The 12,520-nt window shown below is 33.9% G+C and overlaps 2 protein-coding genes across 3 annotated transcripts in view; one reads left to right on the top strand and one right to left on the bottom strand.

Moving 5' to 3' along the window:
- LOC118738853 (transmembrane and coiled-coil domains protein 2) overlaps positions 1–4,965 on the bottom strand; it is a 67,549-nt gene extending 62,584 nt beyond the window's left edge. For both annotated transcript variants that reach the window (XM_036469867.1, XM_036469888.1), the window contains exons 1-2: positions 4,838–4,965; positions 4,232–4,389 (exon numbers count right to left, since the gene is read on the bottom strand). The gene's annotated coding sequence lies outside the window, so the exon portion shown is untranslated. The remainder of the gene's footprint in view (positions 1–4,231; positions 4,390–4,837) is intronic.
- A 3,136-nt stretch (positions 4,966–8,101) lies between these two features.
- LOC118738843 (histone-lysine N-methyltransferase, H3 lysine-79 specific) overlaps positions 8,102–12,520 on the top strand; it is a 167,068-nt gene continuing 162,649 nt past the window's right edge. The window contains exon 1 of the mRNA XM_036469855.1: positions 8,102–8,172. The gene's annotated coding sequence lies outside the window, so the exon portion shown is untranslated. The remainder of the gene's footprint in view (positions 8,173–12,520) is intronic.

The following is a 12,520-nucleotide window of genomic DNA, read 5'->3' as shown; positions in this document are numbered from 1 at the left end:
TTTTGTGGCATTCTACATACATACATACATACATACATACATACATACATACATACATACATACATATGTTATACATATGCTGAATATAAATAATGTACAAACAGTCATACAAATAAATTGAGTGTTTACAACCAAAATTCTCAGATAAAGATCTTCGGCAATTCTGACTGCCCTATACAAATTGAAGTGAAAAAGCGAAAATTTAGTTTTTTGATTTCTGTTTGTTGTTTTCGTTATAATAGCATGGAAATTTCCAGCAAAGTATATCTTGAAAGCTATTCCAGTGACAGTCCTTGGTCTGAAAAAAAAAGTAAGTGTGCCTGGGCCACACTGGAGAAGTGAAACTTACGTTACATATCTTTTTTGTCTCATAACCAATACACATACAAACATACATATGTACATCTGCTTTTGCTTAAGGTTATATTTTTTGTCTTTTTCCTATCTAGTTCCCTGCCCTACCCCTGTTCCTTCTAATTGCATTTATGTATGTTATTCTGTTTGTTTTCCTTTATCTTTATTTTTATCTTTATACCCTGTCGATAACAAAATCGATAGTAACATCCAACAAAATATCGATAACAAAACCAATAAAAAAATCGATAACAAAATCGATGACAAATGCGATAAAAATTTCGACAGCAGAATCGATAGTAATATTGGTAATAAAATCGATTAGAAAATCGATAAAAATATCGATAAAAAATCGATAAAAATATCGATAACAAAAATCGTTTAAAAAATCGATAAAAATATTGATAACAAAATCGATAACAAAACCAATAATATCGATAAAAAATCGTTCAAAATATCGATAACAAAATCGTTAAAAATATCCATTACAAAATCGATAAAAAATATCGATTATTATATCGGTAGGTTCCGAAGATATCGATAGCAAAATCGATAACAATGTCGATAAAAATTTCGATAACAAAAGCGATAAAAATATCAATTGTTATATGGATACGTCCCGAGAATCCTGAAAATCTCTAAGATCCCAAAATAGTTCACAGATTGAGTCTCTGTGTCCTCCACCTATATACTTTTCTCTATAACTGCCTTTATTTTAATTTTTCTTCTTCTATCTTCCTCTTTACTTTTATCGGTATCCTCATCCTCATCTTTTTCTTTATATTTATCATTGTTTTTACTTTTGTGTTTATACTTTTCTTCACCTACCTATTCCCCTTCACTTAAGTAAAGTGTTTAAATTTACATTGATCTTCATTTTTGCCTTTATCTTTACGCATCTTTGTTTTTATTTTTGCCTTTGGCTTTATACTTTTCTTAGTGTTATTTTTTAACATTTTATTAGCAAGTTTTTGGTAAATTCACACCATGGGCATACACTCAAGAAGCACTTGTTTCAGCCCTAACCATTTCCTTTCCACCATTTCCGTTGCACCATTTCCGTTGAACTTGCCAATTTACTCCCAACCAACTCACCGCCGCTAAAGAAGTTTCACTTCAAAAACTGGATCGTTCTATTGATCCTGACCGCCGTGGGAACATCTGGAGTTGCCAGACCCATATCACTGGCATTTGGAGATAACATAAAATCCAGGGTTCAGGTATACAAAAAAATTATACCAACTCAGAGATACCATCGGTAGCATTGGGTGTTCAGCACACAGATTATAGCAGTTGCGATCCAACGGAACTAAATTCTAAATTTCCTTTGTGATTGCAGTCAATTTGTATTATGAAAATGTGAAAAAATGTGTCGCTGATATCCGTTCAATTTTCCACTTTTGCGATATGCCAACCCAACCACTTACATAAATCAACAATTGGGTATGTTTACTGAAAGTCTCCTGAAGAGAAACAGAGCTTTCCGATCGAAAAATATTGATTTTCAAGAATTATATACCATTTCTACCAAAAGTTTTTTTCCCATATAAAATGCATGGAAAACGTTGAGCAACCCCTAAATACTTTTGGATTTCCAAATAAAAAACAGGGGTATATCTTTTCGATATAGAACAATCCTGGGGTTGAGAGCATTAAAATTCCGCCTTTACTTATTTTGGAGCGCCTTAGTGTACAAACATACATATCGTACCTTTGCTGCAAGAAGCTCATAATCCAAAAAACCAGAAACTCGTGAAAAAGGTAATTAAGCCCGTAAACCTGGGTGACCCAATTGGTCAAATATTATTAAAATTGAAAGCAATTCTTGCTCATTCTATTTGCTTTTACACACTTCAATTCAAACCACGAAAATGTCAAAAGCAAGAAACTTAAACGACTTGACGATACAGACTCATGTGTACTCGTCCCTTTTCTTCTCACCCCCTCTCTTCCACATGCGAGCAGAATTGAATTCAATACTTGAACTATGTGAAAGCAGTCTAAGGAATTAGGTGACTTCGAGGTGGCCCATCTTTAAGTTTTGTTTTTGTTTTTAATTTTCAATTATATGCAGGAATTAGGTGCAATGTGTATTTTTATGCGAGAAACCAATTCTTATTTTCGAAGCTTATTTTGGGCTAATAAATTAACTTTCAAGCTACATCAATACATTTGTATGTATGTATGTACATATATACATATATATGTATGTACCTAATTCACGATTTTTAATGCCAGCTGATGTTCGCTAATGTATTGACACTCCTTAGAGCTCATAGCTAATTTGTTACTTCATTCCTTTTCGTTTTTCTTACGCTCTGCCTTGGTAAATATTTCATCAATTCAAGGGGATTATAGATAATACATATATACATACATATATCTGCATAGTTACTCTTGCTTCAAACCGGTATGCTGGCACTCCCAGCGAAAAGGCGCCGCAAAACTTTACTGCGACCAAATACTTGCAGTATTTCAGCCAGGAAAACAAGCAAAGGACAAAAATAAGTTGAAATTAATGCATTCGGTGAACAAGCAAAAATACAATAGCGTGGGTGCAATAGGTATGTATGTTAAGACGTAGCGATATTGGTTTCAGCGATCAAAAAAAAAAAAACATACTCAACTATATTTTAGATAAAAAAAAAAATGTATCAAATGTGCGCACTAACTTTGTACACATGCGCTTTGGAAAATTTTGTCAAGTTCATATACTTATGCCAGTGTTTGCCACACATGGGCTTTTCTTACCAAAACTGGTGAGTTTTTTCCTTTGGTAGGTTGGTAGGCTAGATTTAATTTTGGTAGGTCCGGCGACTAGTAACATTTATTAGCGAAAAATAGAAAATATGTATTGCCAAATATATTAGCAATCTTTGTTATGGTACGCATACTATGGGAGCAGCAGTGAATGCTGGCGGCATGACACAATTGGGTGCAATATGGCTAGTCAAAAAAAAAAACGAAAAAGAAGACGTTAAATTAAATAAGTAATATAAACTGAAAATCAAAAGAAAAAACCCACTACGAAAAACCAAAATGATAAGCACCTGTTCATCGGATACCCTTGGTGTCATTACAGGATTCCTCATTTGTCTGTTCTGATGGAGCGCCCTACAGCTATCCAATACGATCATTCGGAGAATCTCCAGTCATTCCTGGATGATCCCGAGTTATCCTTCTACAAACGATACAAAGTCGGAATTTCTCAAAGGGAGTGCCGTGAAGCAGCAATGGCTATGATTGACGAAACGTCCCAAGTATGGTATACCGACTGATCGAAGATGGACGACGGAAGTACTAGGGCAGGCGTACTTGGACCGAGAGATTTGTATAAGCCTGTTATGTGTTGTTATACGCAGCTAACTTGATTTCATTGTACAAGGTATGTTTTATTTTTATTAAATGTTATGTCATCTACATTTTTAATAAACTTTACATTGAAAAAAAAAAATTAACAACTAAAAAACAAAAAAAAAAATTGGTAGGTTTTGGTTAGCTTTGGTAGAAAATTTTGGTAGGAAAAAAAATTTGTCTATGGCAACACTGATTTATGCCCACTGTGCGTTCCACCTCTGCATTTTGTTTTGTGTACGGTATTCGATTTCTCGTCAGCAGCAGCAGCAACAAAGCATGCTGACAAGCGACGACGGCGGCAGCAGCTGAGGCAGCAGTGTTTGGCTACACCCCGATTGCCCTTTTATTTGGCCACGATTGACTTTTCCCCTTTAATTTATTTACGGTACATGATTTTCATGTATGTATGTATTCTTTTTTATGCCAGATTTCGCATAAATATGCATATGTATGTACGTTACTAATAAACATTCATTTCTTAACAATAGTTTATGCAACATATTTTTTTCTGTTTCTTACCTCTTTTTGCTGCTTGTGGTTTATTCTTTCTTGTTTCGTTACGTTTTTGTGCTGCTGTTCGTTAACACATTTCCCCTGCAACATACGCAGGCACTCCTTAAACGCGCTTCACTTTTTTTTCGCTCTCACCAGATAATTAAAATTTGATTAAATAATTTCTGTATTTTTATAATAGAAAAATATTTCCCGTTTGTAAATGCATATATGTATGTATGTACACTTTGCTAGTTAATCTTTCGCTAGCTCTTTTTTTCCCCATTGAGAGGTATGGAAATAAATTAAACGCTCAATTCTCTTGTTTTGCCTTGCACAATTTTTTTCCTTTTTGGCAACGGCAATTATGCTTTTTGCAATGCGATCGCTACACAATTGATTTCTAAATTTAATCTTAACACTGAAAATTGCACAAATCAATCACACAAGTAGAGTGTGGCAACTCGATAGAAAAAAATGAATGTCTAATAAAAGCTGCGAGACATCGAGAAAACCATAAAAAATATCGAGGCAATCAAAAAATTTCCGCGAACGCGTCATACAGAGCAAGCTTCGGTGTTGTTGTTTAATTTCGTTAACACTTTGCACAATTTTTCAGCTGCTAGAATTTACCTTTTATTTATTCAACACTGTTTTATTCCTACTTTTACTTTGTTAAATAAAATGCTTTGCTAGCTGAACACAACAAAAGTTCTACACTTCCAATTCGGATTGACTCGACCGCAAATCTGTTCGTACAAATGCACAACAAAATCAAGTTTGCAGCAGAAAACAGTGTTGCTGTACTCTAGCTAAAGTACCTCAAATAGGGCGTTACCAAGTTACTTTATGTTGCAAGAGTTTTATTGGTTTTAAAAGCATTTAAAATGTTGAAATAATTTTGAATCACAATTTTTAATACTATGTTGTTTTATAGAGCTTTTTGCTTGAACGCTTTAATATCTTAATAGTTTGGAAAATATTAAAATTGTGCCCTTTCGGCCAAAAAGCTGCAACACTGATATGTGCTGGTGTTGCCATAAACCCTCAAATATTTACGGGCGCCACCTGGTGGTGAGTAGCTCATTTGCTACGGTGGGCTGGTTTTGAAGGACTCTTTTAATAATCGAATGCCCTGGCCAAGCGAAGAGAAATGTGAATTTCCACCCGGTAGGACTCGGTTCGATTCCTAGCCCGAGCAAGATCTTAAAAGTTGTTTCGTAATTGTGGGTGCCTCTCGACAGGCACTGCCAAGCCTTCGACTGCATTTCTGCCTTAAAGAAAGCTTCTCCCCAAAGTCATATGTCGGCCCTAAAATCTATATATATAGATAGCAAAGAAGGTAAATTTATAAGAAGAGACAACTCGTTAATTTGAAAATGTGCCGCGCCGATTTTGACCGTATCTGAAACGTTTGCAACGGGAATTCGTCTCCGTTTTGACTTTGTCCGTGGCAGATTTTTTATTTTCGCCGCGAATACGGAAAACACTAGCAATCAAGGCGAATTTATACAAGGTGGTGTTGATGGCGAATCTAGATCTTCGCCGCGGTACCTCTAAATGTCAAAATTATGTGTTTGTTGTAATATGAATTCGCCTTGTTTACAGCAAACACACCATTTTGACATTAAGAAGTACCGTGGTGAAAATCTAAATTCGCCAGTAACACCACCTTGTATAAATTCGCCTTGCTAGCAATCGATTATTTTGCACGAGTGGTTGGAAAAATGTTTTTTTTACTTTAGAAAATAATTAAAAGGTGTAAAATATGTAGTATTCAGTGAATGTGTCAAATACTGAGGTATTAATAATAAAAAGTGTTTGTAAGTGCAAAGTGTTTGTCAACAAGTGCCGATGGTTGGCGTCTGTGGATAAAAGTGATCATTATTTTAAACAAAATCAGTGTACTTTTATATAAGAATGCATTAGTTTAATAAGAAATCTATGCATTTATATATGAGTGTACTTATGTTTTGTTTTCATCTAGAAATTTACATATTTAAAGTGAGCAAAAAAAGTTATGTGTCGGGCGATTTGATGGATAAAGTGTTTTTTTGGCAGCATATTAACAAAACTAATCTTCATTATATACAAATTGCATTAGTCTAACATAAAATCAATGCATTTGTGTATAAATTTACATACCTTTTGTTTTCATCAGGCAAGAATAATTTTTTCCAATTTTTTGTTCATATTCATGCAAAAAAATAAACGCGTAAATGTGAAACATAAGTTGTCTCCGTCTTACATGTTCCGCCGAAAAGGGTTTAGAAAAAAAAGAGGAAATTTATTTTCCGGTTAAAAAAATTTTATTACCAACGCCGAATAGGTTAATGTACGATTTTGTGTTTGAAGCTTTTCATGATAGTAAACAATATTTTTGTTACCAATGTTACCAACGCTGAATAGGTCTGTACGTATACACTCACTTATACATGCTTCAGAGCTTTGCAATTATCAATAATGCAAAATAATTGAATTTTTTCAATTCATATACATGTTGTTCGAATTATCTAGAGTCAACTGTAAACAAATTGTAGGCGATCGGTTTACAAATTTTTTTAAATTTATGACCGAAGCTGGTAAAAGCAACCTTGTTGCCAAATTACTTTAGTAATAAAACCAATTAATAATTTGAAAGTTGGAAGGAGCACTGCGATTTAGAAATTTAGAGAAAAAATGACTTAGATCGAGATAAGTTATTTTTGCAAACGTCCTCAGATTTTACTGCGGAGTTGCAATTTTTCATTTGATTGGCTGTGATTTCTTCAATTTTACATTGAAGAATTTTTATTTCTATCATCGATCACTCTTTCCTCGACGCTCCTTGTCGCCGCGAAATCAAATTTGCAGGCGAATTCATTTACGAAATTTGATGTCAAAACGGAAGCGAGTTCCTCTTGCAAACCTTCTAGACCCACTCGCCAGACTTCAGCGACTCTTATAGATTCTTTGGTTATGACACGGGATTGATTAAAATTTTAATTTTATATTTTTGTTCCTTCGGTTCCCATTGAAAATCCAACTTTAAATACGTTAAATTTTACTCAATCAAAGTACGTAAATCTACAGATTTATATCTATCGATTTACGTTCTGACTCAGTCATAATTTTCCTACAGGCGAAAATATTTGGTCTGTGAAATCTCTCAACGATCTGACAACGCCCATGTGATAAATACCCAAAAAATTCCTCCACTTAACGTTCGTTAAGTTTATTGTCTTTTTGACAGCAAAATCAAAATGGCCGACACCCAATTCAGCGTCGCCATGACGCATTCAGCCCGCAGCAGTCAGTATAGGGACGTTTGGTAAAATGAAACAGTCGGGTGGCTGAGAACGTGAAAAAGTTCATTTATTTCAGTTCCTTCTTCAATTGCCTGTGAACCAGATGATTAAATTGAAAAGGGGGGAAATGGCGCAAACTGTTAACAGAACGCGTGGACGATTTAATTAAGCAATAAATTTGACTAAATCAGTGAAAGATAATTGAATTTTAAATATTTAAAGTGTGTTAAAAGTGCTCCTTTAGAAGAGGGAATTCACAGACAACTCTAAAGTGAAGAAAAGTGCAGTGAAAACCCCGAAATAAGTATCAATTGAAATGCAAAGATGCAAAATGTATGAATGAAAAAAAAAAAAACTGAATGTATTGAGTTAGCAGAATCGGTGAGGCCACGATCCACGATGATACGTGAACCGAAAAAGTATTAGTTAAAGCAAGAATCGAGTAAGGCCAAAGTGAAAATTGAATAATATGTACAGAAAATATGAAAAGGTGTAGAGTGTGAAGCAGAAAGAATCAAAAAGTATTGAACCAAAGAATGGTGTACAAGGGAACAGCTGAAAAGGCAAAAGTGCAAAACGTATTTGAAAGTAATGAAAATGTTGAAAAGCTAAAAAATCAACAATCAGACAAAATAACAATAATAGCAACAACTACAGTAGACACAGCAGTTATAGTAAAAAGTATAAAGAATCCAAATCAATTAAGTGAAACAGCAACAATAGCAACAACAATCGCCATATCGACGAACGCGACGCGTATGTCGACGCTGACGCCGACGCTGACGTTGACTGCGTGCACACAGTGCGACAAACGCTGCTGTGAAGTTGATAGCATTCTTCGAAGTACATACAAAAATTGCTGAAGAAGACGAAAAGTGGAATGTGGAAATGAGCGATTAGGTGAAATAAAAGAGCAGCGGAAATTCATTTGAAAAGTGCTAAAAGTAACAGATAAGGTGGAAACAGCGACAAAGCATAGCCAAAGCAAGCAACCAAATTGTATTTCTATTCATTTTTACATCAGGTTAAATTTATGCATGCGTATGTGTGTGTACACGTGTGGGAAAAATAAAAAAAATGTATTCACAGAAGTATAGGAAATCCACTAAAAGTTAGATTACGGGTGGGTGAGTATGTATTAAATAAATAGACGAATAATAGTACGATGAAGATTGGAATTTAGCCGTGTCGTTTGTTATACAATAAATGATGAAAATACAGTTTAAAAGCAAAGCGCGTGCAATCACTGAGTATGTGCAAAAAGCGATTAAGACTTTTAATAATGTGTACATACTTACATTTTAAGAACAAAGTGGAAAAACTGCAGTTTTTAAAATATGCAAGTAAAAGAGAAAAAATGTTAGTAAGTACAAAATAATTGCAAATATTTGTTACGCAAGTTGAATACAATGGTGAATTGAGCAACACCAAAGTAACATTAACGAATTAATAATGAAATAAAGGCCATGAGTACATACAAAAAAGTTTAAATAAAAAGGCGTTTTCTATGCCTTTGCATGGCGACATGTGGTAGGTACGTGCGCGAAAGCTATAAAATGGAGTATGCTGATGAATTATAAGCAAACAAAAAATTTAACAGAGTTAAAAAAATATTTGAACAAATAAAAAACCGCAAAAACTAAACTTTATAACTTTATCTTGGTTAACGAATGTAATAGAAGTTTATTTAAAACATAACTCTAAAAAGCTTAGCAAATAAAATAGGTATATCGCTATCTAAGTGCAACAAAAAAGCGATTTCATGCAAATGCAAAACTATATAAAATTAAAGTTAATTCAAAAAGTTGTTTGTCTTCCCCAGTAACAATAAATTAAATCATGTTAAATTTGCTAATGTTACAAAATGGCTTAAAGCTGACACGCGCATTAAACACTAGGCAGCTTGTGTACTGCTACAACGTACAAACATTTAACATTGAAAGGGGGAAAATATGCTCGCTATTTTTATTGCAAAATAAAAAATTATAATTAGCGTGAAAGCGTGAGAAAGTGTGTATACGCCGGTGTTGAGTTATAAAAAATAAAAAATAAAAATACGAACGTGCAAAGTAGAAATAAACGCGAAACGCGGCCATCAAACTGGAAATTTAAAGCAAGCAAGCAAGCGAGGTGTGTATTTTTACATAAATGTATTACATTAGGGGTATTCTCTGAGTCTTGTAAAGCCTTGGCACGGTGCACGGATTGCACGGTTTGCAAAGCAGTCCCATACGGAAAACTGTTTCTACCGTGCAATCTGTGCGCTGTGCAAGTGCTGTGCAATACTTAAAGAATGCCCCTATTATTTATCTGCTTAACTTTTCTCTAGTTCAAGGAATACATTTTTCATACTTTGGTACCTATTTTATTACAGTGTTCTATGTACAGCATTTTTTGTTTTAACTTAAGGCATAGTGGAATTCGCCTTAAATTCGGTCTAAATTTGAAAAAAAAAGGAAATTTTAATGGCAATTTTTTGCAGTTTGGTAAATTTATGTTGCAATTTTTGCAACTTTTCAAACTTATTATTGTGGTTTCTGTTACAGACTGAACTACATTTTAAATAAAGATTAAAGTTTTTAAACCATATCATTTTGAATTTCGTTTCTAAATAGTTGAACGGAGGTGTATATAGAAACTTAGTATTAAGTCAGTCCTATATTGGTTTACAAGTATTGCAATTTCAAAGTAGGTAGGTACTATGTACTCCAGTAAAGGTAAAATAGGTACCTACCTAATTAAGAAAAAAGTACATATTTTCGTTGGCACTATCGTTCTATATATATTTTTTTTAACAAAAACCTGTTTTGGTTGTTCCAAGTCCCTTAGATTATCGATCTTAAGTATGTACAGTTACTCCCAAAATTAGGCGTGCGGCTGTTTTCTGTTAATATTCGCAATGTTTCACATACCAAAATCTTTTCGTTAATTTTTATATTAAAATATGGCTTATATTTTAGCAAATCCCATTAAAATCCAAGAATGATACTGTTACAAAAATTAAGAAAAATTTGCAAAGTTTCGGCAAATTTGCGCACTTTTTAATACGAATTTCTAAAAATAAATCAGGTATGCAGTTTTATAGCCCATTAAATTTTAGTATGATAATGTGCAAATTTCAAATTTCTAAAAAATCGCGTGGATTTCTGAGAATTTTTTTAAGAATTTGTTTTTATGTGAAAAAATGCGTAGGACAGCAAAAAAAAAAAAAATCTCAAAAATCAACGCGAATTTTTAGACATCAGTCCGTAACGCAGAAAATGACCAAAGCTGGTGGGCCGCGAGGCATGAGGCGTGGTGCGGATAATTAGCGCATGCTGGTCATGCGTCTACTACCAACAGATCAATCCTAGCTTTCCTAAATATATACTACAGCCTTATTAACAAATCTGACTGAAATTCGTATAGAGTGTTCCAACGTTTCCTTAGGAACTTGGAGATGCAGTTTTAAAATCGATTAAATCGAATATGGATTAATCGAGCCCTTCCAACTTGATTTTTCAATAACTATAAAATTATAGCTATTAGCCATGCAACAAAGACTTCAAAAATTAGAATCCTAAATTTTATGAAAATTTTTGTAAAAATTTTGCACTTATTATTTACTCTATTTAGAAAACATTTTAGTATGTCTCCAGTTTTGTAGCATATTTTTGCTAAAACGGGTAATTACGTAATTAGATCTATAGTTAGCGAAAACGAAAACAATATAAAAAAGAAGCCTGTATTGCAAAAAAATCTATGTACGTAAGCACAATTAAGAATATAAAACCAAATTTTTTTCTCATTTGCGACCAAAAAAAGTAGGGCTGGGCTAATGGTGAGTTTCTACTCGCCATTAAATTACAAAAATTTTAATGACTATTTTTGGGCATTAAACACTGTGTTTTTGCTGTGTTTTTGTTTCCACGTGTCATTTTTAAAATGACAAAATTTTTTTTCAATTTCAATGTCTGGCGGAAATTTGGCTTAAGAATTTATGAAGTTTCTGTTGAATGATAATACCGTTGTCTTAATATAGAAAAGTGTTTTCGGATTGCTAACAACTTGATAGCTTTTGAATAAATTTGGTTATTTTTTTATTTCGATCTGGCATCTCCATTAGGAACCCAATTTTGTCTGTGGTTCCATGGGGTTGGCGCAGTCCAAGCTATATCTCCTTGCAGCGTCTTGCCCATTATTTTATGGTCGGGGTGGTGTGGTCTTAAAAAAAACCTTCCACCTGACGACCCTGGCATCGGAAGCTTCCTTCGACTCAGGCTTTGGTAGACTAGAAAATTTTTACAAAACCAACTTCAATTCCCATTTACAAATTTAAAAGTTCCGGTAATTTCTTCATGTTCCAATGATAGCAGCTAAACTAAATTGTCTAGGATGGAACCACCTCTAAGGTAACCCGATTCCCGTTAAGAAAATAATTATGGAAATCGGTTAACTTCATACAAAGTTCAGCGGTAACGCATGTACTTACAAAAAAAATATATATACATATATTCCGACGAATTAATATCTAACCTCCTCTTTTTTGAAGTTGGTTACAAAAAATTTAAACTACTTTTTAAAATTTAATCACAATTTGTTTAAGAAGAAATTATTAAAACTAGGGTCCAGAAGAAAATAATAATAAATAATAAAAATAGCAGTAAAAACAATAATAAAATCAAGCGAACATTTTCTGTGTATCTACTGCAGACTCGTGTAGAGCAGCTGCTGCTACGACATACGCTAACTGGATGGCTGGCTGGCTGTCTGGCTGAATGTCTGTCCTGCTGTTCGTGCATCTAAGCTGTGAAAATGCAGCAAAAGTTTTCGTAGTGAATTTCAATTCAAAGAAATACGACGAGTACATACACAAATTTGTGGTTACGAATGAGTGTTATTGAATATGCGAACATTACTGTCTACCGCCGGCCGCTCCATGTACTTACTGTACGTCTGTTCGAACTTTTCGTTTGCCTCCGAGTTATTTTCAACAACGACAAAAAAAAAAGAAGCTTAATGGACGTCTATCTTTGCACTGCAACCTCTG

This window comes from Rhagoletis pomonella, unplaced genomic scaffold (assembly GCF_013731165.1).
Source record: "Rhagoletis pomonella isolate Grant_MI unplaced genomic scaffold, Rhpom_1.0 Rhpom_scaffold_00001, whole genome shotgun sequence".
NCBI lineage: Eukaryota > Metazoa > Arthropoda > Insecta > Diptera > Tephritidae > Rhagoletis > Rhagoletis pomonella.
The sequence above is the reverse complement of the archived record's forward strand: the minus strand, read 5'-3'. Positions and strand labels throughout refer to the sequence as shown.